This window comes from Sus scrofa, chromosome 15 (genome assembly GCF_054392235.1).
Source record: "Sus scrofa isolate SSC_HxYL_T2T_F1_AM1 chromosome 15, Sscrofa_HxYL_maternal_Yorkshire_Landrace_v2.0, whole genome shotgun sequence".
NCBI classification, from domain to species: Eukaryota; Metazoa; Chordata; class Mammalia; order Artiodactyla; family Suidae; genus Sus; species Sus scrofa.
In genome coordinates this window covers 26,964,324-26,990,981 of record NC_139397.1, presented here as the reverse complement: position 1 = coordinate 26,990,981, position 26,658 = coordinate 26,964,324, and the positions used below count along the sequence as shown (strand labels likewise).

The 26,658-nt window shown below is 40.3% G+C and overlaps 1 protein-coding gene and 1 long non-coding RNA gene across 2 annotated transcripts in view; both read right to left on the bottom strand.

Moving 5' to 3' along the window:
* The window catches only part of NXPH2 (neurexophilin 2), a 119,899-nt gene that overhangs the window by 71,166 nt on the left and 22,075 nt on the right, over window positions 1-26,658 (bottom strand). The window lies entirely within an intron of this gene.
* On the bottom strand, window positions 19,028-25,626 carry LOC146395761 (uncharacterized). Its single transcript, XR_014830582.1, has 2 exons — window positions 24,214-25,626; window positions 19,028-22,369 (listed from the first exon to the last, which is right to left on the bottom strand). It is a non-coding gene; the product is annotated as an uncharacterized LOC146395761 (long non-coding RNA).

The following is a 26,658-nucleotide window of genomic DNA, read 5'->3' as shown; positions in this document are numbered from 1 at the left end:
TCTCATAGAAATGGGACCATTGTGCTTATGAATTAAAGTTGCATTTTTCTGCTGTTAATCACTCTTGAGACAATTTTATTATTAGTCCAGTCTCAAGAACTCAAGAGGGGCAAAGGGGGAAATTTCCCTCCGTGACAGGTGCTTGGATGGTACGATTAATCAAGAGTGGCAATATGGCGAGTAGTGGTGTTCAGCATAACAGAAGACAGAAAATACAGTGTCAGGCAGACGGAGCCTGTGGCAGCTCAGGGGCATCTTAATACAAATGCACCATAAAGAGATGGAAATCACACAACGGTCAAGTTGAGAGATGTAGATCTAGGACTTAACAGTTTGTAAGCGTAATGAAAATCTTGGAGAGTGGGTGATATTATCTGGGGTGTGGTAGAGAAGATTTCAGCAGGTGAGAAGAATCCAAGAATAAAATCTTGGGGGCAGTCTGTAGTTAACAGTCTGTGTTTAAACATCAATATGGTGCTACTCTGGAAAATCCATGATAATGGATGTCTGTCCTTGGAGATGTTGGTTTTTATGACTTAAAAGCCACAAGCTCTGATGATTCGGTGAATAGGAAAAGAGCTGAATGTTGAGAGTAATTTTTGTAGGATGTTTTAGATCCCATTATGGATCTAAGGATCCTATTATGGTGTCTTTGTTTCTTATTTTTCCACGTTCCCATTCCCGACCAATTTTAATATGTGTTTCGGCCTCTCTGAGACATTCTCTCTCAAATCAAGAACAGTGTGTTTGATTCATCAAAATTGGATGATCCCTCCAGCCCTTGGAATTGCCAGTATCCTAATCAGCATCTATAAAATATTTACATGATTTTCAGGCAGCTAATAAGTCCACTTCTTTGAATTATTGTGTCTTTGAAAGATACCACCAGTGAAGAAAGATGTCTTCATTCTCATAGGTGGATCCAGTCCAGAATAGTAGTTTCAATTAGGTTTTGGGTTCCAAATCTGATTTTATTACTTTCTAAAATCTGTTTTCTTTTTCTGTAAAATGGGAATGCTGTGTAATAAATGGGGCTGTCCTTGTATCTATATAAAGTGAGGAAGAAAAAAAAAGCATTTGGGATAAGGCATGACATTCACTGGACTCACTCCCCAGTGGTCATTACTATTTCTAATTTTATTTTGGAAAACATATTTTCATCTCCCATCATTGTGTGCAAAAATCTTTATCTAGCCTTTGGAGACTTACCTATTACTTCAGCCCACAAGGATAAAAGACTAAGGAACAAAAACATATGTGGTTATTCAAAGGACTGTCATGGCACTGATAAATGGATCTTTTGTCCAATACAGATTTCCTCCATCAATGCAATGCTCATTGTAGAAACACCTCTGTTCTATTCTCTCCTTCCTAGTTTTGTTCCTACAACAAAGGAAATCAAAACGCCCATGTTCAATGCAGTGCAGTGCAACTCTGATCTAACTACACCAAAACAAAGAGTCAGACCTAGGGGATTGTCTGAATTCCCTTCCCTTGTTCTGCCTGGTTAGCCCAGTTTGTGGGGGAATATGTTATCACTCCTGCCACATGCACCACAACATCAAAGGGGACAGAATAAGATGCACTGGGAATTTTATCTCTCATCAGCGTCTTTGGGGATGGACAAACCTATAACACCATCCTCAGAGAGCTTGTATGCTTGCAACTCATAGATGCACTAGACAGTACAATGAAAGTCAGCAAACTCTGAAAGACATCTTGGCCCTAACAATCAATGAACTCCTGGGAAACAGGGTCTATTTCTTTAAGAGCAGAAACTTCTTAAAACAGTGGGCTAAAGCTTCTGAAAACAGTGGATGTAGGATGGCGAACAGATTGCAATTACTGTTTCCACGGGCAATGTTTTTATTGCCTGAGGAGCAGAAACAACAAAGCACTGTATCAATGATAAAAATAAAACACAATAATAACCACAATCACTAGTGTAATAATAATGATGATGATAATTATAATATGCTTTCATTCAGGCCACAAGTAAACGCTGAAATCCATCTTAGATTCCATACCACGCTGCTGTGCTAGGAAGCTATGGGAAGGAGAACCACCGCCCCCGGGTAATGAAACAAGTGGACATATACAAACACCTATGATATTTGATGCCAAAATCTTGTACACACACATATTCAGAAGATGGAGAATTACGGGCTGATCAGGAAAACTTGCATATAGGAAACAGTAAGGCAAGGCAGTGAGGAATTATTTTGGAAATGCTGAGATGAGCTAAGGCATGGAGAGCACAAAGGAGGAAGAAGGGAACAGTAGAGGGAGGAAATGGCAAAAAATCCCAGCCTCTGGCACAGGTGTGCCACAATGGGGTCATGCTAGGCAAGGGCAGAGGAATAGGGTGGGAACAGGTTACAGAGGGACCTGGATGCCAGGCTGAGGAACTGCGATTCTCTTCTGCAGGTTCTTTGATAGAAAGCCACCTGCTCTCAAGTAGGAAAATGACAGGTGATCAAAGATGTGGTACAAGATCAACCTAGTAGCCGTGAAGCTTCTTTGGAATGAGGCAAGATCTTATGTAAGTATAAAGAAAGAAAGAGACAAACAAACAAAAGCCATCATGTAAAATACAGTGGCACTATACAGAATGGATTAGAATGAGAAGAAAACACCCCAAAGCAGGAAGAACAGATAGGAAGCAGATGGGGAGATGTAGTTCTTGCCCCTAGAATTATCTGGATGTACAGAGTCTCTGTTGTTTTTGCAATGACTGTGGTACTTTTGCCCTAATCCATCTATCTCTGTTCACTCTAATCCTCTTCTGTGAAAGGGTGCGATTTGGCACAATGATGTTCTGAATCCACAGAAAAGAGGCATGTAAACTGGCCCATGCTGGGCTCAGACTCACGCTCAGCTTTTCACTTTAGGACCCTGATGGCCCTAAGAATCTGAGCAGCTGGAGATCAACTGCAAAGGTGCAACCAAAGAGGATGCAGCATGTCAGGAAGCAGAGAGTTTGGAAACTGGGTCCTGTGATCTGAGGAAGAGAGGGTCCCAGAATTGCAGTAACCTTAGACAAAGTCTGTCCTTTTTTCTTTCTTTCTTTCTTTCTTTTTTTTTTTTTGGCAGGGGGTAGGAGTGTTAAGAGCCTGAGGTAAAGTATTATTTTTCAACTTTCTGGCTAGAGGTGCTCTGTTTTTCCTCTTTCCTCTCTTACTCATTATGTCACATAGGTGTCCAGTTGTTCCCAAACCTGGCTTGTTTGCTTGCACATTTTTTCTGAAGATTATCAAATGGGAGGAGGGATTCTAGCCACCCTGGAATGAATCAGCTAATGAAATTAATTTTATCTCGGGTATACTGCTCAGTCCAATTAAGTTACTAAGCCAATCACATCAGAATAAATCAACCATATTGTTACATAATTCTTTTTAATAAACAGAGTTATAATTATATGAAGGCAATTCTGAGGATACCATATGCTACAAAGCAGGGAACCTAATTTATTTCCTTGATTTGGAGAGACAAACTCACTCATGTGTACTAACTTTTATCATCCCAAATTTTCACTCTTATTGCATTATAAAGTTTAAAGTCTCCTGCTTGCTTAATAGATCACAGTAAGAATTTTGTTCACGATGGGGCTTGAGGGGGAAAGGGAGGCTATGTAATAGAAATGAAGTGACATGCATTAACTCCATGCTGTAAATTTTGCTAAAGCAATGCTGGAAACGAGCGCCGGTTCCTCCTGCACTTTTGAACAGCCAAGACAACCAGAGCTGTGAGTGAGGGGTTGGGTGGGAAAATATGCCTTGAAACAGATCCTCAAAGTGGAGAGCTAGTGTTGGGACAATCCCCTTACTTCCTGCCTCCCCTCCATGTTTTCCTGGCAAGTAATATGCACTGTATCCACTCCTGGTGAAAATGACTTATTGTAAAATAGAACAGAACAGAGATCCACTTAACAGAGCTGAGAAGGGGAATGAAAACATCTTTGTTTGACAACTTGGTCTGATGTTCCATGAATGCTCTTGACGGTTCAGCTTTGTTGTGGATGGGGACGAGTGAAGCCTGCAGGAAGAAGAATCAGTCCACAGCAGCATGGTGTTCACAGGCAGTTATCATCTCTGGCCAAGATAGTGTTGGCAGCGCTGTGGACAGCCTTGGTCCAAGAGATGGATGGCCTGCACAGCCTGGCGACCACCCATTCATTCAGCCTCGCAGATGGAGATGAGCAGAGGGAGATCAGAAATGGTGGTGGAGGGAGTTCCACTTGTGGCTCAGCGGTTAGCGAACCCGAACCCAACTAGCATCCAGGAGGATGTGGGTTTGATCCCTGGCCTCGCTCAGTAGGTTAAGGATCCAGCATTGCTGTGAGCTGTGATGTTGGTCACAGACTCGGCTCAGATCCTGAGTTGCTATGGCTGCAGTGCAGGGTAGTAGTTGCAGCTCCGATTTGATCCCTAGCCTGGGAACTTCCATATGCCACACAGGTGTGGCCATAAAAAGACAAAAAAAAAAAAAAAAAAAAAAAAAGAAAAAAAGAAAAAAGAAATGGTGGTGGAGAATAAGGATAAGGCCAATGTCCCTGGCAGCTACCTTTGCTTACCTTCTCTTTGATTTTTCAAAAAATGCTAGAAAAGTAGGAAATCATTGCCCACTTTGTTTCATATTTCTCACTAATGAAGTTCTGAAATCGTAGAATCCAAACCCTAATGATTTCCGGAAGAGATAAATAACCCAATTTCTCTTCTGCATAAGTAGTACCACTTATAAGTTACCTGGAGTCCTAAAATGAAATAACCTAGCCACAGCGCAGAATATAACCAATATACAATCACGATCATGGCAGAATGAAATTAGACACAAGAGTCCAAATTTAACTAGAAGAAAATCTAGATTAATGCAATGAAAGTAACAAACACTGTCTTGAAAGCAAGGTATTTGATATATACTTTCTGTATTGACTACATCTAATCCTACTTCGTATTATTGCTAGTTATGACTGGGTATCAATCCCATTTATTTCTACTTCCTTCTGCCCTTATATAATTAACTGGATGCAGAATGGACAGAATTAGAGGATCCCCAAAACAGAGACTGTCCTGTACTGGGCTTGATTTGGGCACTAATGGAGAGAACGTTGCCATGGTACAATGTATTTTTGCTAATTCATGGTTATACCTTCCACAGAATCTAGCACACTGCTCTCTACTTAGTGGGTTTGCAAAGTCAATCCCATGCCATCCTTTGCCCATAATTCTAGCCAACTGTTAGCATGCCAAGTGGAAGAGAGCAACACAAAATTGGGCTGGACCTGAACCAGATTATTACCAAGGTATTAATCCCACAAATAACAAGTATTTGGCTCTGAATTCAGATTGTTTTATGTATCATTGAAAATTTCAGGAGTTCCTGTTGTGTCTCAGCAGGTCAAGAACCCGACTAGTATCCATGAGGCCCTGCCTGGCCTTGCTCAGTGAGTTAAGGATCCAGAGTTGTTGCAAATAGCAGTGTCGGTCAGAGATTCGGCTCAGATCCCACGTTGCTGTGGCTGTGGTGTAGGCTGGCAGCTGCACCTCCAATTCTACCCCTAGCCTGGGAACTCGTATATGCTGTGGGTGCAGCCCTAAAAAGATAAAAAAACAAACAAAACAAAAAATCCAACCAAACAAACCCTCCCCCCACAACTTCAGAGTTGGCTGTCCAACAGCCTCACAGATATGAGATGCCTTTGACTGTCTTCAGCTGCTTTGCTGTGATGAGGAACTGGAGACCAGAAGGAGGTGTAGGTTTTTTTCTGGACCCTATATATGTTGTTAAAATACTAAGGAATCCTGGGAATGAAGGATTTTTAATAAAGCATATTGAAAAAGACAATAGTTGCTTCTGATAATTAACAGATGAATTTGGGTCTGATGGAAAAGTATTAGAAGGTTTTTGTTTTTGTTTTTGTTTTGGTCCATTCATGGCATGCGGAAGTTCCTGGGTCAGGGTTCAAACCTCTGCCATAGCAGCAACCTGAGCCACAGCAGCAACAATACCAGATGCTCTAACCGCTAAGCCACCAGAGAACTCCCTAGAATGTATTTTTGACAGGAATTTTCTTAACTAATATTTTTGATGAATATTCATTTCAAAAACTGTGGTATAACTGTAGAGTCTGATAAGAAAAGATGAAAGGTTTTACCCCAAGGTTTTCAGTAGATCATGAATGTCCACTGACAACAATGAATCCCATGATATATGAGTGTGACAGGAATGTGTGTAAGACCCCAGCAGGATACCCACAAGAGCAGTGCAAATTTCCCCAAATGGCTGAAACTATATCCACTTCTAGCAAGCATGCATATGCTCTTGCTGTTGGGCCCAGAGCAAGTCAACTTTATTAGATGAAACCCAATTTAAAAAATAGTGACTTCATATAAATCCTTGCTCAAGTCTTGAAATGTCAACCGTGTTTTTGAGGTTCAGATTCCAAAGATATCTAGGAGGCCTAGAGACTGACCTTGAACAGAATGAATTATATCACACTAAAGATATGGAAGTGAAAAAAAATAGGCAATATTACTTGGTCTTGGATATGGCAAACACAGTAACAATATTTTACTCTGCTTTTCCACTTCTAAACTTATGCAGAACAGTGTAATTTAGTGAGATCATTTCTTATCTGCAGGACTGTTCTCTTTGGTAAATATCTGTAACTCACATTTTGAAAATGTGCCAAAAGGAAGCATTTGTGTATGTTTTTCAAGAGTGTTATGATAGTGTTAAAGTAGCTCTTTTCATTGTGACAAAGGCAGTTGGTCTTGCATTGATTTAATAAGGTTTCCCAATGCTAAGAGAAATGGATTTACATATGCTATGAGGTACCTCTTTGAAGTCATGGTCATCTGGGCAGGATCAGTTCTAGTAGAAAAAGACTGAAACCAATGTCCATCCACTGTGAATGGATAAACAAAATGTGGTTTTATTTATACTGTGGAATATTATTAAGCCATAAAAAGGGATGAAGAACTGATAAACGCTACAACATGGGAGAACCTTGGAAACGTTATGCTACAAGAGAGCAGCCAGTCGCACATATACATGTGTTGTTGCATATGACCACATTATCCTATGATTATGTCATTTGCATGAAAGTCCACAACAGGCAAATCCATGTGAGAAGTAAATTAAAGTTGTTGAAGGCTGGAAGGGAGAGAGGAGATGGGGAGTAACTATTAAAAAGTATGGCATTTCCTTTGGGGTGATGAAAATGTTCTAAAATTAAATTAGATAGCAGTGATGGCTGTACAACTCTGTGCTAAAACTCATTGAATCGTACACTCTGAAAGGGTAAATTTTATAGTCTGTGAACTAAATCTCAATGAAATTGTTACAAGAATGACTGAAGCTATCCTGTTATTTTATTTTATTATTATTTTTTAATGGCTGCACACTCGGCATATGGAAGTTCCTGGGCTAGGGAGTGAATCTGAGCCAGAGGTGCAACCTACACTGCAGCTGCGGCAACCACCCATCCTTTCATCCACTGTGCCGGGCTGGGGATCAAATCCTTGCCTACAAGTTGCTGCAGTTGGACTCTTAACCCACTGCACCACAGCAGGAGCTCCCATCCTGTTATTTTAATTTAATTGTTATCATATCTTTATCCTACTCTCTTGAAGAACATTATTAGCAGAGGACTGACTTGGCCATAATAAAAGCTGTGCTTTCAGCAGCTATCATGTTTATGAATTTGTTGTGACCATCACAATGCATTTTTTAAAAAAGAATTTTCTTTCCATAAATAAAATAGGCAACAAGTTTTTCCCTCTAGATAAATAATTTGTGAATTGATGATCGGCTTAGTAATGGATTTCCTTTTTGTCAATATAAAGGATGGTGAAAAGCACTGGACCAAAAAAAGGGGGGAGGGCTTTCATAGAGGTAGAGAGAGAGGCAGAATGGCAATTTATTGTCAACTTAGAACCAGTCCTACGATTTCACATGAGTCTTTAGAGGCCTGTATTAACTGGCTGTTCTATAAGTGCCCAAAACCACGTCCTAGACTGGTCTTTTCCTAGATTAGCTCAAAGTAGTGGGTAGGTGTCCATCTGACTCTCTCTAGTTACTGATGCCCTTAACGTGCTACCCTTCCCTTCCCCACTTCCCACGTCTCCTTTCTTAAGGTTCCAGACCTCCTTCCTCTTCTGAAGCTTTCTTTACTTTGCAGACCAACCTGAACATGCTTGCATTATTCTCTGGGGCACACTTCTGGTCGTTATGGTCTGGCTTCTTCTATTGTGTGAAGGGAAGAATTCTTCCTGGCTCCAGGCTCACTACACACAGGCAGAGAGTCAGGCTCACTTTTTTCCAGGCTAGGTGGGGGACCTCCGAAAGCAGACTGCTGCTTCCAGAGGCTTCTTCCCACCCCCATGTCCCCACGCAGTGAGCAATTAAGTGGTCACAGGTTCCTAGAGAGTCTGGGACTCCTAACCACACTGCCTTTAGCGTGTACATGAAGAAATATGTGCCCAGCAGTCATCTGTCCGTGTAGTCGGCAAAGTTGTGGGAACAGCTGCATCTGCCACTTCCACCCACACCTTGGCACTTGCTGCTCCAAAGCCTAATAGGGAAAGCCCTCACACTGCCCTGCTCCTTGTTTTGACTGCAACTGTAGCTGAGCATACCAGACACCCAGTGTGCTGGGAGAATGGAATGAATAATGATTCTTTTCTTATACTAGAAAGAAGTAGAGAGAAGTGTCTTTCACGAAAATGGGATCAAGGAAATCACAGGATTTGCACTGGATACTAACAAATTGCTTTCTTTTTCTTTTCTTTTTTATGGCCACGTGTATGGCATATGGAAGTTCCTGGGCTAGGGGTCAAATCGGAACTGAGGCTGAGGTCTACACCATAGCCATGGTAACTCCAGATCTGAGCTGCATCTGTGACGTACACCCAGCTTGGGGCAACATGGGATCCTTAACCCTCTGGGCGAGGCCAGGGATCAAACCCACATCCTTATAGATATTAGTCGGGTTCCTAACCCATTGAGCCACAACGGAAACTCCTTATTTATTGAATTTGAAGTACTTCATAATTACAAGATGATTAAAGGTTCCTAATCTGTTTGGGGGTCAGTAGAGGCATCCTATTCACAGTATCCTACAATATTGCTGGTGGCCTACTAAGAAATGGTCTACCAAAAAATGGTCAAATCGCTACTGACCATCTGAGATCCTGGTGGAAGTGCTGACAGTCATAGGGATTGGAGTGAGGAAGGTGACAGCCCACAAACTGAACTTCCTCTTTGTGTGATTGTATGACTAGATTAAGGTGGTACCTTGGGCCACTCCATGAAGACACTAAGGCAAGGCTGTGTGCTGAGCCTGCAATAACAGCCAAGCCCACCAAATTCTCTAGTCCCATCAATTCTGACATAATTATAGGAGATGTTCATGAGAACCCACAGAGACCTCTTCATGGCCTCTATCAACCCCTCCACTATCTGCCTATGTTTATCCCCTTATGAGACCTCAAGAAAGGATGAACTATTAGATGAACCACCTGAGTACTGTGAAGGGCTAGTTCACTTGGCCAGCAAGTACTTGGAGATACAACTCCACAACCAAGAACATCCCTTGGGGAGAAACTAGCCAAGGCTTTCCAAGCTCCCTCATTGCACCCGGCTCCAGTCATACTGAAAGGTGACCTGTGTCTGACTGTATGGTGATAGCTATTGTCCTCTGAGAGCTCTCAGTGCAACAGCTTTGGTAGCCAAACCCTGTCCAGTTTGCCCAGCTGCTCACCTGACTAAGACTGCCCCAGTGAATAAGGATATTTCTCATCTTCCTTGGAAACAAAAATATTGAAGTAAGCAGATGGGAAGGCAACAAAAGACTGCTGCTCTCTATTGCAACACACTGGTTACTCTGGTCTCTCTTAAAGCCCCATGACCTCATGATCATTGAATAATTCCCACCATCAACTTCACATCAGAATTCTGCTACTAGCATTGTCTTTACCTCAAAGAAGGTCCCAGTGCCACCACATACTTCAAGCTTTTTCCCCTAAGTTGACTTCCTACAAAGAAAGATGTTTTTAGACCAGAGAAACTATATGATAGATGCAGTGCCTGGCTCTGTGAGTATCCTTGTTTTAAACTTTGTGGCAAGCTTCTCCCTAAATATATAGATGCCAACCTATTTCAGAAGTTCATCAAGTACATTATATTCCCTTTTAACTTATGGTTAAATACTCCACTATGAAGATACATCTCAAGTTATTTGAGCATTCTCCTGTTGACAGACATTTATACTGTTCCTAGTTATTTGCTATCATGAACAGTGCCTGTGATGAATATTTGCGCACATTTATCAAACGTTCTCAAGCTTGACAAGGTTGTGACAGTTCAGTTCTTATTAAGCCTGATGGAGATCTGGCAGGGAGAGAAAAATGGTACCCTTTTCTAATGAACCTTCCTGAAATGGTGAGTGTCCTGGGGCTGGTTGTGCTGGGTGCAGAGTTTGGGGAGGGCCTGGTTTATTAGGACAAGCAGTCAAAGAGGGACATCCCTAGTTCTTGGAATGTGCTTTGACACTATCTGGATGGACCACTGAAGGTCCAGCCAAAGTTCTAATGTGATCCCAAAGGCGCTGGGGGGGCTCCAAATAGTATACTTTGCTCAAGATTATGACCTTTCTGGAGTTCCTGTCGTGGCGCAGTGGTTAACGAATCCGACTAGGAACCATGAGGTTGTGGGTTCGATCCCTGCCCTTGCTCAGTGGGTTAACGATCCGGCGTTGCTGTGAGCTGTGGTGTAGGTTGCAGATGCAGCTCGGATCCTGCGTTGCTGTGGCTCTGGTGTAGGCCAGTGGCTACAGCTCCAATTAGACCCCTAGCCTGAGAACCTCCATATGCCACGGGAGTGGCCCAAGAAATGGCAAAAAGACAAAAAAAAAAAAAAATAAAATAAAATAAAATAAGATTATGACCTTTCCCGTACCATGGCTGTGAGACCATCACGGTATTGATGGATCCTCTCTTGAATATGGCACCATTGTGATGTGGAGGTCCTGCTGTGCCTAAGCTAGCTCTAGGAAGCGTGTGGATGAGAAAGGTAGCCATAAATCTCACCGCAAACACACATCAGTGCAGTTTAACAGCGTTTATCTGAAATTGGGCAAACTCTGGCCAGGTCCATCCTTCCTGTGACCCAGCCTGAGAAGGAGAGCTGGGAGAGTACCTTCCCTTTTCACAGCTAACCCAGGCTGACCACAAAAACATATGCCAACAATTCATAAAATCCATTTTTGTTTTTCTTTATAGGGCCACACTTGCAGCATATGGAAGTTCCCAGGCTGGGGGTTAAAGTGGAGCTGCAGCTGCCGGCCTGCACCACACCCATGGCAATGCTGGATCCAAGTCGCATCTGCGACCTATGACTCAACTTGCAGCAATGCTGGATCCTTAACCCACTGAGCGAGGCCAGGGATGGAACCCACATCCTCAAGGACACTATGTCAGGTTCTTAACCCTCTGAGCCACAATAAGAACTCCTTATAAAATTCAATTGTGGGAGTCAACTGTCTCTCCAGAATTTGTCTAGACTATCTCTGTTTTTCCTAGTTTCAGTTACTTGCCTTCATCTCACCTGCCTTGGATTCATCTTTACCTGCAACACCCCCTCCCCCTTCCTTGCTCTTCCTCTTCTGCCTTCTCGCTCTGGTCTTCATTACTGGGCTTGTTTCTCTAGGATGATTTTAACAGCTTCCCTCTGACACAGGTTTAAGATTAGGTGAATGGGTTTGGAATCAGATGCCATGGATTCCTTTATGGCTTTGTCACTCACCGGGGCAAACATCTTCACGTGTTAATTCAAACAACGTATTATGGACGCTGTACTGTGCCAGACACTGTCCTAGGTGCCAGTTACACTGTAGTGTGTCAGGAAAGAAGGATGGTGAACAATTAGCATTTACTTAACCTTGCTGGCCTCAGTCTTCTCATCCATAATACGTGAATGAAATGGCTATGTTGTAAGGACTGCTGTGAAGCTTTTAGTACGGTATTTGAGAGTGAGTGCTCATTAAACATCAGTGTCATCATTTATATCCTCTAGAGGTCAGCACTGCAGTGATGCATGGTGTAGCTCAATAAGGCCATTTTGGGGCCACCTCTCCATCACAGTCCAATCTTCGCGCAGGAATACAGCAGAAACAACCAAAAGGTGGGCCAAAATTATGGCACCAGCTAAAAAGAAATAGATAGAAATAGGCCAGAAATGGAAAATGCCTGCATTTGAGATTCATACAAATGCATTTATGTTCGGGTACATGTATACACACACACACACACACACACACTAATACACTGTGGGCAGCATACTATTGTGAGAGGAAGAAGAAATTGCTATATCTCAACATCAGAAATAGGTACTTCTACTTACTATTGGATTTGCTTTTAGAAATCAAAGACGGCATGTTATTGCAAACTAAGAATAAGAGGAATTAATATACAAAAACAGAGCACCTACAGCTAGACTAAGAATGGCACTTTCTTAAAAAAGAAAATTGTGCATGTGGTCAGCAATCTTAAGGACTACTTCACGATTATAAAGTAAAATGGAAGAAAAGAAAAATAGTTTTATATTCTCGCTTCTACAACTGCCTCTCTTACCCAAAGGCCTCAATTTCTCATGACTTGTTTCATTCAGGCCTAATTTTTCAGGTCTGATTAGTAAAGTTATTATTAATGATAATACTGTATATATTTCTTTATGCTTATCAAATTACTTTCATATACTTTACCCTAAGTATCAATATGTTTACAGTTTTTCTAATGATGGATTTTGAAATATAAGATATTCAAAGAATAAACTATAAAGAAACCCAGAAAATTTAACACAAGTTCAAGAATTAGAGGTTTTCCTACATGTTATCTTTTATCTGCCTCTTTATCCCAAGCAGAATTCTTAGTTCACAAAATAAAACAGCAAAAACTTGCAAGGGTTTGAGGACAGATGCTTGAACTAGAGGGAAAAAAAAAAAAAAAGAGTGATGATTTTCAATCACAAATAGTTAAGACTACAGTTTATAATGTCAGGATGAAATAATAAATTCACAAACATGAAATACTTCTTTTATGAAAACACCACAGTCCAAGTTTTGAGCTTCATAAAGGATGAATTTAAATGAGCAAACATTCCTCTACCAATTTAATTTAAGACCAGTGCAAGCATCTCCTGGGATCTAAATCAAACCAACAGCATGGAGTTGCATAAAGGACTTGTATTGTTTTTCATTTCAGAAAATGCTTAGAAGTTCCTGCAGCCAGGAACCTAGGGCATCAGTGCCTGTATTACCTGTGGGGCCTGGAGAGGGCAAGGAACTAGAATAGCAGGCCTTTTACTGATTAGAGGGTATCTCAGTTTAAACATTTTTCCCTCTTGGTCCTAAACAGAAAACACACAAGTGGTATCCACACACAAGGATATTCAGGGTGACATGAAGCACCCACAGGAGGAAAATCATAATACAATCTTTTGTTGACTCCAAAACACAGGTCTTCTTATTTTATTCCTCTCCACACTGAAGGCTGAAAAGAGGTTTCTTTTTATAGTTCACCATTTACTATGCTTGAAAGAAGCATTTTTTGAGTGTGAAAGTCCTTGTGTGTTCTCCTTTTAGTGTCTCTCATGGAATTAAAAAAAAAACTTGGAATATAGGCAAATAATTTAATTCTCAACATTAATATACAGTCCAAAGATAGCCAATGATATAAGCAAGTGAATTAAGTAATGCACCATTTTTTGGATATAAGAAAAAGGAAGATCATAAAATAAGAAAAATAGAGCATCTAGAGATTACAAACATCACGGATCTAGCCCAGCAAGAAGAGCTGTAAATGGGTAGCAGCAGCGTGAGGCATCATTCATCTGTCTAGTCATTCATTCATTCATTCCACTCATTCATTCTTTCACCAAACATTTACTGAGTGCTACTGCCAGGCCGCAAACTATGCTGAGATATTAGAGACACAAAAGTGAGTAAGACACAATCCTTGATTTTGAAGGCCTTACAGAAAAGGAGATAATGACAAATCTACTGGACAATAAAATGGCTTCAAAAATCAAATCAACAGGAAAGGAGATGTATGCACAGCCCCCAGAAACCTATTACCTTTAGAATGGATAAGCAATGAGCTCCTACTGTACAGCATAGGGAACCACATGCCATATCTTTGGATAGAACATAATGGAAGATAGTATGAGAAAAAGAGTATACATATAAATATGTATGTATGTATGTATTACTGGGTCACTTTGCTGCACAGCAGAAATTGACAGACTTTAAATCAACTATACTCCAATTAAATTTTTTTTAACAAAACAAAACAAAAATCTAAATACTATAGGCTGTTTCTCACTGGTACAGGATAGCTCTTTTGGTTGAAGGACCTGGCAAGTCTGATGGAGGACATTTTGTGGACAGATAAATGTATCCCCTGAACATGATAAAATATAATTTGAATGTAAAAGCACGTTTAAGTTGTTCAGAAACTAACCAAGAGTTAGTCAATGGCACTAAGATAAATGAAAGAGTTTATTTTACTATATATTTTTTTTCTTTTTAGGGATTGCACCTGCAGCACATGGAAGTTCCCAGGCTAGGGGATGAATCAGAGTTGCAGCTGCTGGCCTTCACCAAAGTCACAGCAATACCAGATCTGAGCCTCGTCTGTGACCTAGACCACAGCACACGGCAACGCCAGATTCTGAACCCAATGAGCAAGGGCAGGGATTGGACCTGCATCCTCATAGATATTAGTTGGGTTCATTACTGCTGAGCCACAACAGGAACTCCATTTATCAAATATTTTTTTAAACAAATGCTTTGTTATTTGAAAAAAAAGGTATAAAATAAACCCCCATAGGAGGCACTAGGCTTATTTCTTAGAACTGTTGTTAGTTTGGGAATATATTTATTTGGTGACTGTTGTATGATGTAACCTTAGGGTAACAACATAAAGCTTTCTATTCTAGGAAATAGGCTTCAAAATCCATGGTCCTAAGCCTCTTGCTAGATAAGGCAAGAAGACCTCTTTAAATGCTTTTCTCTGCTAACATCTAAATCCTGCCATTGTCCATTCACAGATTATTTTCTTCATTTTACCTTTTAGTTCAGAGATGATTTAAAAGTATAAATAAAATTACCATACATTTCACTCTTTACAAAGGTAGGCCTGTTGCTTTACTAGGTTCTTTCAATACTACATTTCAATATTGTTCCTAGCTTTAAAAAATTTGTTTAATAAATAGCAAATTAATGTTTCTCATTCCAACCTTTTTTTTGGAAGGAACAAGTATGTTCCCCTCAAAACTTTTATCATCTTATGGAAAAACATTTCAAGAAAAATGTAAGTCTGTTTACATCTTTCAAGGACACTGTCTCCAGTTTTATTAAACTACTTATTCAAGAGCTGCATCGTAATAATACCTACATGATCAAAGGGAGGCAAAAAGGCTTCTTGCTGCACCATAATGTGAAATGGGGTCACACCAGGACAAGCCTTAGCATCTTTCCTTTAAAATTTCTGTCTCACTATTTCAATGTTGTTGTTATTCAATCTATTTACTACCTGAGATGGGAAATAACGGGCATCACAGCTTCTCTGTGCCCTCTTCCTGGGTATAGACTCTCTTTTCCAGGTATTCCCATCTCTGGCATCTCCATTTCACTCTGCTCTCAGCTTAACTGTCACATCAGACAGGCCCATCCATAGATTCATAGAGCTATACACTGCTCTTGGTTGTCTAACATAGTCTCAAAGTGAAATAAAATTTGGAATACATTACTGTACACATGGACCACATGACAATATCATCACAAATAACTATGTGCAGAGAATTGCCTTTTACTATTATGGCTTCTGTCTTCTAGTCAGGTTTTATGAGAAACAAACATATAAATTTTATTTCCCTATTGGCTGTGAAACTATTGTGAATGATTCTTTTATCTTACTAACTCTTGAAATACCCTAAATAATAAATTCTTCAGAATCTAGAACTGGGGAAGGTTTTGCCTCTCTGAGATATTGGTTTTTTCCCTCTTCAAAGGAGACATATAATTTGATCACATTCCTTGTTTTTCTCGGCCACTGGGTAAAACAGTGGCAGCTTTCACGATGAATTTTTTTAACAACTGTGTTAACTCTTATGGTTAAAGTATTTGTTTATCCTCTCGTAATTCTGTTTAGATGTTTTCAAATTAATTTTACTAGATTTTTCTTTCCAGGGCATCTTCAATTCCTATTTGAAAGGTTGTGAGGAATAATGAATTTGAATTGTCATCCTAAATATTACATTGAATTCTCACCACTAAATACTCAATTCTAAATTGAGCAGCAGACATCATTGAAATGGCAGGGAGATAACTTGAGGAATATTTGAGATGCCTAAATTACTTTGAGTTTGGTCTCAAAGATACAGTAAACTATGAAAAGGAACCCTGAAGGGATTAAAGAATAAATTTTGAGAGAGTAATGAAGAATGATTTAATTCTAGGTAACAACATAGTTTAAAAGGCCTCCTGAATCTGATAATGTGAAAAGAAAATGTAAAGAGGTAAAGTCCACAGGTGATTTTTTTTTCCACTCCAATCTTATTTATGAGCTACAGAATTCTGATAAGCCGCCTATTTTCTCTCAGCATCAGTCTCATTCACAGATCTGAAGAAAAGCACTGTCCCTGTGGGGTTATGGTGGGGATGGATGATAGAATAAAAGTAAAGCATTAGGTGGAATTCCTGGTCCTGAATTAGTGGCAGAGATTTCAGGAGAAGGCCTCTGATCTGATGAGATTAGGCCTGGCACTTGGCCAGTTCAAGAGACATCTGTATTTGACACATGTACAGACATCAAATGCATGCCTTAAATATTTAAAAAAAAAACATAACTTTTTTATTTTAGGATATTTTTTAGTTTACAGAAAATCATGAAGATAGTATAGAATCCCAATTATCCAATAACTGATTTCTCCATTTATTTATTCAGTAATTTATATCAAGACTCACAGATACTTATTTTAAACCCTTATTATAACTAATATTAATTTATTTTGCTGCTCAAATTGTCCAGTTTTGACCACTGGGAGCTCTTTCAGTTTGATTAACTTTGTAAATAAATATTTTTTGGCTACACCTGTGGCATGTGGAAGTTCCTGAGCCAGGGACTGAACCCAAGCTGCAGTTGCAACCTGAGTCACAGCTGCAGCAAACACTGGATCCTCAACCCCCCTGCCACTATGTAACTTCCAATTTTTTTAATTTACATACATGGAGATTCACCCTGTGTGCTGCAAAATTGTATATGCTTTAACATACACATAATGTCATGTATACACCATTACAATATCCTACAGAATAGATTCACTGCCCTAAAAGGTCTCCTGTGCCTTACCACTTAAATCCCCGAACCACTGGCATTCACTGATCTTGACTATTTCTGTATTTTTCCTTTTCCAGACTGTCACATAATTAGAATCATAAAGGATGTAGCCATTTAACCTGGTTTCTTTCACTTACCAGTATACATTTAAAATTCATCCATATATTTTCACAGCTTGTTAACTCAAACATTTTTTAATCACTGAATAATATTCTGTTATAAGGGTGTGCCATAGTTTATCTGCTCACTTACTGAAGAACACCTTGAGTGCTTCCAGTTTTTTTGATGATTATGGATAAAGTTGCTATATACATTTGCCTGCTGGGTTTTATGTGCAAATAGGTTTTGCAATCTGTTGAGTAAACACCTAGGAGCTCAGTTGCTGAATCACATGATACAACTATGTTTAACTTTGTAAGAAACTGCCAAACTGTCTTCCAAAGTGTTGGTATCATTTTACATTCTCCTCAGCAACAAATGAGAATTCTTGTTGCTCTGCAACATCCCTGCCAGCAACTGGTATTGAAAGTAACTTGGATTGTAGGCATTCTAATAGATGTGCAGTGATATTTCATAACTTTTAATTTCTGACTCCCTAATGACAAATGAGGTTCGTCATCTTTTCATATTTTTATTTGCCATTTGTATGTCTGCTATGATGAGGTTCAGATCTTTTGCCCATTTAAAAATTACATTTTATTGTTGAGTTTTAAGAGTTCTTTGTATATTTTGGATATAAGTATCTTATCAGATATGTACTCAGCAAATGTTTTCTTGCAGTTTGTGACTTATCTTTTCATTCTCTTACTAATACTTTTACCAAAAAGTTTTTAATTTTATTAAAGACTAAACGATCAATCTTCTCTTTCATGGATTGTGCTTTTGATTTTGCACTTAAAAATTCATCAACAAGAGTTCCCTTGTGGTGCTGTGGGTTAAGGATCCAGTGTTGTCACTGCAGTGGTTCATGTGGCTGCTGTGATGCAAGTTCGATCCCTGGTCCAGGAACTTCCACATACTGAAGGAATGGCAAAAATGAAACAAAACAAAATGAAACAAAAAACAACCAACCAAACAAAAACTCATCAACAAACTTAACGTCATCTAAATTTTTCTCCTATATTTTCATCAGAAGTTTTATAACTTTGAATTTTATGTTCAGGTTTATGATCCACTCTGTAAGGTCCATGTCCAGGTCCATGTTTTGCACATGGACGTCCAATTGTTTCAGCACTATCTGTTGAAAAGATTGTCCTTTCTTCATTGACTTGTCTTTGCTCCTCTGTTAAAGATCAGCTGACTATATTTGTGCAGATCTATTTCTGAGTTTTTTATTCTGTTTCATTGATCTATGCATCTATTTTACCAATTTTATGCTGTCTTGATTATGACAGCCTAGTAATAAGTCTTAAAATTGAGTAGTGTGGGTCCTCTTTGTTCTTCTTCCTTGGTACTGTGTTGGTTATTCTAGGTCTTTCCTTTTCCATGTAAACTTTAGGACCGGTTTGTCAATAACTACAAAATAGCTTGCTGGGGTTTCTAAACCGGTATTGCATTGAATCGGTAAAGCAAGTTAGAAATAACATCTTAACAATATTGAGACTTCCAATTCATGAATACAGCATATCTTTCTTTTTATTTAGATTTTCTTCGTTTTTTTTTACATCGATGTTTTACAGTTTTTCACATATAGATCCTAACATATTTTGTTAGATTTATACTTAAGTATTTAATTATTTTTGATGCTATCATAAATGGTATTTTTTAAAATTTCAAGGTCGAACTGTTCTTTGCTGGTATATAGGAGTTTTTTGCTATTGTTGATTCTTTGGGATTTTCTAGTTATAAATCATGTCATCTGTGAATAAAGACAGTCTTATTCATTCCTTTCCAATATGAACACCATTTACATATTTTCCCTGTCTTAATGCATACTAACTAGGAATTCTAATATAAACATTTAAAATTTTGGTCAAAACATATGAATAAGCCAATCTTTCATTGTAAGGCCAAGAATACCTTTCTCTGGGAATGGGCCCCAAAATAGGAGTTAGGTATCATATTTCTTAGAAAAACTACAGCTTTTCTAAGATTTCCAGTGCCAAATCTTAGAGGAACCTCCCCACCCCGAACATACTTGCAAAGTAACCTGGGTGCAGAATCTGCCTAGACTTTTAGGAACTCTTTTTGGCCTTTTTTCCCAGTTGCCTTGCCTGTCCTAATTTTCCAGTAATTTAAAAAGCAAAGCAAACAACTAGCTTTCTTTTAACCTTTTAAAGCCATTTAACTAAATATTTAGAAATGAAAATGTCTTTCAATTTTTATCAGTTCACAATAATAACTAACTAAATTACAGAATCACAGTAACAAATAGAGGCAGCATGAATTAGGTTGGGTGCAAAAGAAAACTTGCTTGGAGTTCCCATCATGGTGCAGCAGATGGGAAACGAATCCAACTAGTATCCATGAGGACGCAGGCTCCATCCTGCCCTCGCTCAGTGGGTTAAAGATCCAGCGTTGCCGTGAGCTGTGGTATAGGCTGGAAGTTACAGCTCCAATTCAACCCCTAGCCTGGGAACCTCCATGTGCCACAAGTGTGGCCCTAAAAAGCAAAAAAAAAAAAAGAAAAAGAAAACTGACTTACCAACAGCAACTCTACTGTACTGAGAGAGTTCTCAGAAAGGCATCCAGTGGCTTCAAACTCTCATTGCTACACAGGGCTTGCAGGTAAGTTTGACAGAGACAGCTGAAGCCACAAGTGAGAGTGGCAGAATGGTTAAATAGGTTAAAGGGTAATTTACTACATTAAATCATAGCCTTAATTTTGGACCAATGAGCAAATAAGGCAACACTCAGAGAGTCTGGGACCCCTCTCATTTTAATAACTAAACTCGCACACTAAGCAAACTGATGTAACACAGTCTTTTATTTTGTGGAAGGTGACCATCTATAAGGAGTATGCCTGTAATAGCAAAGACTGAACTTGGTTTAAATTCGCCACGAAACAAGGCTGCCTGAGAAAGGGAGCTGGCAGTTTGCAAGAGTTATGCTGAGCACTTTTACATAGAGGTCTCCATTAATTTGAACAAGTCATAAAGTTCCTAGGGGCAAGAAATTGACTTTACATTTCCTCATATTCCCTGGTTTGTTGGCTGTGGAATGGGTTAACTTGGCTAGGCTAGACTACAAGTCTTAGAATTTTCTTGCAGTTGGTTAGGTAGGCCAAAGGAGAGATTCCTGCGAGACTGGGAAGGTAGAGGGAAGGAAAGGGCCATTTTGTGGCTCACGTGTTGTTGACCTGCTGCACTGACATGAAGCAGTGGGTGGGTCTGAGATTCACCCACCTTCCCTGGGACCCTCCCCTACCTTCTCTCACTTCCGGGAAGGTACATCTGTTTAGCTGGTGCCGAGCAGCCCTGGCTTCTTCAGGATACCCTGTGACCAAGGTCAGTTACTGAGAGCTGACCCAGGTTGTGGTCCACACCTGTGGGGCTGTGGCTCATGTCTGCCGGTTCTCAACAGCTTGTCCTCTCCCCTTGCTGACTGCCTGTGTGGCCTTCAAGTTTCAGCATCGGATTCAAATTCAACAGCCTTCCAGAGACTGCTTAAACAGTCCCCAAATTGCATAAGGCCAAGGCCCTGTAATAAATCCATTTATGTATACACACACACTCACACATAAATCTATTCCATCAATCTATTTATACATATATATATACACACTACACATATATGGATGGATGGATATATATGGGTATATGTATGTGTGTATATATATGTATGAATCTGTTTATATGCCTATCTATACATATACACACACACATATACATGCTACAAAATATATGGATGGATATATGTGTATGTGTGTATATGTATATATGTGTGTTTATCTATGTGTCTATCTATATGTCTATCCATCTATCTGCCTATCTAATTTCCCACTGGTTGCCTAGTTGAACCCTAATACACACAGCAATGAACTTTTCTCCCAGAGTCATTTCTGAATGACAGGAGTGGTGGTTCAAGGAGTACCACTGTTAATGACTTGACCTTGAACAAGCTGTGTGGACTTTGAACAAGCAGGATGGAGAGGCACAAGGATGATTCAGGGATGAGTCCATTTGACTCTCAGATAGACTCAAGTTTTTAGGAAAATTTCTATTTCCTAAATCCATAGACTAAATCTTACAAAGGAAGCCAGAACCTTTTTAAGATAGAGGACTCCAGAAAAATGAAAAATCATAACTGAAAAAGATTGTACCTCTTTTGAAAAACTTGGTCACTGATTTTCAATATTATCACCTGGGTTCTAGCTATGGTAATATTGACTACTATTACCAAGGAGATTCCCAGGGACCTAGCAGGCTTCTGCTTTGGAATCAGCTCTGACTCAAAGGACCCTATTCCTATATCCTTATGAAATTACTGTGAAATCATAGAATTTAAGGTCTGAGCACAACTTTGAAGTTCATATAATATTTACATGGAAGAGGTTTAGTGATATTGTGACTGGCTCAGAGTCACATGGCTGGTCAATAAGAAGAGTTCAATTTTCAATTTCAACTTCCTGTCCCCAATCCAGAGTGCCCCACACAATACTATTTCTGTGCCTGACTCATGTCCCCAGCTGACTGAGCCTTGCAAACTCCTACATAAGTCTCCTGGCTGAAACATGCCCAGCCTCACTATCAAATATTCTACATTTGTTAAGTCATATGCTTGCATCTGCAAATTCCAGGTCTCAAGGTTGAAAGGCTCATAATTAGAGACCATAGCTATTCCCCTGATGGTTTACCATGTCTGGAGAATTCTGAGGTCATCAGACTTGGCTTACACCAACTGTACTTCACCAAGAGCACCAGCCACAAGTTCACTCAAAAATGATTCCAGAACATTTCATTCTCAGTCTCCCACTCTGAGGGGAGGAGAGCTGGTCCAATCACAATACATTTATGTCATGAAAGTGTTCCCTTTGGCCACCTTAGGAGATACAGAAGTACTGTCTCAGGTCCTAAGACATTCTGAGGCCCCACCTCAAATAATAAAACAGTTTATAACCATGTATGCTGGGGGAGGAAAATCATCATTTGAAACCCCTTGTAACTCCTTCTGGTTCCTGAATAAGACTCTGGTGCATGGGTTTTAAGCACATTTTTCTTTCTTCTTCTTTTTTTTTTTTTTTTGTTGTTGTTGTTGTTGCTATTTCTTGGGCCGCTCCCACGGCATATGGAGGTTCCCAGGCTAGGGGTTGAATCGGAGCTGTAGCCACCGGCCTACGCCAGAGCCACAGCAACGCGGGATCCAAGTTGTGTCTGCAACCTACACCACAGCTCACGGCAACGCCAGATCGTTAACCCACTGAGCAAGGGCAGGGACCGAACCCGCGACCTCATGGTTCCTAGTCGGATTCATTAACCACTGCGCCACGACGGGAACTCCCCTCTTTCTTCTTTTTTTAAACCAACATGTCTCATTCATAATGGTTCACAGCTATCTTTGATAATGGGTATTTTTATTAAGGTGATACATTTCACAAAATTCTTAGTATCCTGTATCTGTTAGGAAAGCATGTGGTGTCAGGTAAAAACTTAATTACCACAGTGGCTTAAATAGGCAAAAACTCAAGAAAAATGAACTGAGACAGGCAGACAAGGGTTGGCACAGATGCCTGACAGAGACATAACTGACCTGGGCTTTGTCATCATTCCTTTCTGCCATTCTCAAGCTGTAGCTGTCTGCCTGTGGTTGCTGCCTCACGTTCATGGTATGGCTGCTGCATCCCCTGGCTGCAAGTCTATAATCCAGGTGGAAAGTGAAAAGGGGCAAAATGACAAAGAGCAAAAGGTATTCCTGCCAAATTTATCTGCATTTTAATAAAAAAAGCAAATTTTCTTGGAGGTAGCACTCAGCAAATTTCTACTTATATGCCATTGGCCATAAGGTCTTAGAGGCCACCCTGTGCTAGAATTTTACAAAGAACAAAGAGGTTGTAGATGGTGATTGTGACACCAGCCAAGAGCATCTGCCATAGACTCCCGGGTCACTATTCTTCCGTAACGTGTTTAACAATCATTCTGAAAAAGGCTTCACAGTCATACCTATCCTCAAACTTTTCCCCCCAAATCAAAAAGTTAAAACTCACCTAAAGTTTGTTCATTCTCAAAGACAACTGGGAAAATTAACAAACCCAACTCTACACTGAACAGATACCTATATATCTTAGTGACAGGGCAGTAAGATAAGCGGGCTATCTGCTCCGCAACCACTAGGGGTGATAATAAATTCATTTGCAAACCATTCTCCTTTTTTCCCTGTTGCACATTCTGAGTTTGTCCCCATATTCAATTATCTGCTTCAGTTTTAAGATCACTCAGCCTGACCCTCTGAAACAGAAAGAGCTGTCTGTCAGAAACTTGCTTTCCAATGGTGAAATCCTCAGAAGTTACATATAGAGTATGGGGAACCACATCTCATCCACAACAGAAAAGGTCTCTGCTTTGAAGGAGAAATACTGTCGGGATCCTTTCTGTCATTAAAAGCCATAATGTCTTTAGAGGAATATTTTATTTATTTATTTATTTATTTATTTATTTATTTATTTATTTATTTATTATTTGGTCTTTTTGCCATTTCTTGGGCCACTCCCGCGGGATATGGAGGTTCCCAGGCTAGGGGTCCAATCAGAGCTGTAGCTGCTGGCTTACTCCAGAGCCACAGCAACGCGGGGTCCGAGCTGCGTCTGCAACCTACACCACAGCTCGTGGCAATGCCAGATCCTTAACCCACTGAGCAAGGGCAGGATCAAACCCGCAACCTCGTGGTTCCTAGTCGGATTTGTTAACCACTGAGCCACGACAGGAACTCCAGAATATTTTATTTTTAAAATTTATTTTGTATTGAAGTATAGTTGATTTACAATGTTGTGCCAATTTCTGCAGAAAAGTGACTCAGGCGTACATATATATATTCTTTTTCTCATATCATCCTCCATCGTGTTCTATCCAAGAGACTGGATATAGTTTCCTGTGCTGTACAGTAGGGTCTCATGGCTTATCCATTCTAAATGTAATAGTTTGCATCTGCTCACCCCAAACTCTCAATCCATCCCCAGGAGGAATAGTTTCTCAAAGTAGGACCAGCTCACTTTAGGCTACTGTTTCTCAAATTGTCTCTGAAATCTTCCTTAGAAGCCCTTTAAGATGCTACTTAAAATCCCGGCTCCTGGGCTCTACCTTCAACACCTGGTATCTGTCTCCTGAGCATGATGCCCAAGATCCTGCATCTTTAGCAATCTTCCCAGGAGGCTGCATACTAAAAGTTGGAATTACTTTCTTAGGTTAGTGTTCCAGACTCATGGATTAAGTGGACAGGCTGGCAGAATTCTCAGTCAGACCAGATGTGGACTTTCTTCTGAAGCCAAATGCTGGTGGGGGAACAATAATTTCAATTATTTACAGAAACCACGCTCAGGACAAAGACCTGAGCTCCCTCTGACAAGCAAATATCCAGACCCAAGAGTGGCCACCTAAATAAAGCAGGCTCTGCATATAAGCCTCCAACTGATCAATACCATGACCAGGTAAACGTCTATCCTAAAGAGGTTTCCAGGGTTGCTGGAGCTAGCTCTACCTGAAGCTCCAAGATCCATAAAGGTCCAAGACTTCTATCCCCGTGCTTGACTTACTGCTGCCCTCTGCCTCAACCCTCGCCTCCGTTTGAGCTTATCCAGGCCATTCCAGTCTTCCCTGCCTGGACTCTGCCAAACCTCAATTAATTATTTCACCAGAGACGTCTCTAAAACGTTCGCTGGCTTCCCCTGGCTAACTCCTATGCCAAATATTCTCTCTGATCCATATTACCTGACCTTACTAATTTCCTATGGCTGTCAACTGCTCTAACAAGGGGGCAACCTTGACCCCCAGACTCTTGACCAGGTCCCTAGTAGTCAGGGGCCACAGCCCACTCCCAGTTACACTTAAGCATCAGAGCTTCTCAATTTATACGGCTGTATTTCTTCATAGTTTTGAAATTTCTGTGATTTACTAATACATCTGCTGTGCCTCCTGTTGGTTTTAGCAAGAAGCTGAAGCATGTTCTGTGGCACAGAAATGAGTGCTATTCTGAGAGAGTATGCTGGAAATCTGAAGGGGGTTTCCTGTGCCATTTGAAGCTGAGAAAGAAAGGAGGATCCTGGCCGGGGTGTTGGTACCCAAGTACATCTTCCTCCACCCCCAAAGTTCACTAAAATAAAGTTGGGAAAGTGGTTTTCCGGCCGCTTGAAGATATAAGACTATTTAACTTTCAAAGATTCTGATTGAAGTACCTATCTGAAGCAAAATACGTTTTATCATGTGTATTCAAATGTACGTATCATCTGAAGATAAAAAAGAAGGTTGGCAGATTCAGCTAAAGAGAAACCTAGCAGTTCTGAGATTTAGAAAATTAAAAGCCAGGCGTCTGAAGCTAACCATTTAAAGTGCTTGTAGGTGTTCAAAGAGGATGTCAGGGAAGTAGGGCTAAATATACAAAGAGTCATCACATTTCAGAGAGTATAGGGTGGCAAAGGTGGAAATCCTGGCTTAGGCGTGTTAAAATCTGGAGTAGCGTAAGGGTCAGGCACAGCTGAAATTTCAGACAGTTTCTTTCCTGGATTAGAAAAGGATGGTATATACGGAACTGGGAAGTAGCCAGGACAACATGGGGCCCCAGAGAGGCAGGTTAGCAGAAACTTCTGTTGGGAAGCATATTAAGTGGATTCGGAGCTGAGTATATGTGAGACGGGAGAAGAGAGCAGGTGTGAGGACAAAATCACCACTTTTGCTTCTTTTACAGCACACCCTCTAGCCTATCCCTGACATACCTGGAGAGGAGAGCCTTGAACTTCACTCTGTTACATCACCAACAAGGTCAACTTGAGATAACAGGAGTCCACAAGCTCTTACGTTTGTTACATCATCAAAGGAAGCAGATTTCACTCCAACACTGGCAAGTCTCTCCCCATGATTAGCACTTTACTCAGAAGCCCCTTAGCATCCCAGAATTCTCAATAAAAACTTCAAGTCTGTCATTAATATCACTGAAAGCTGATAGCTTCTGCTCACTGCAGGTACAAAGACTGTTCACCCATTGCAGGCGTTTCCTTTAGTAACCAGATGCCTTGGTCCTCTCTCTGTATTTCTCCAATACACATCCAAAGACAAATCAAAACCAAGTATTACAGAAGGGATTCACTTAATTACTTGGTCACATGCCGTTATCA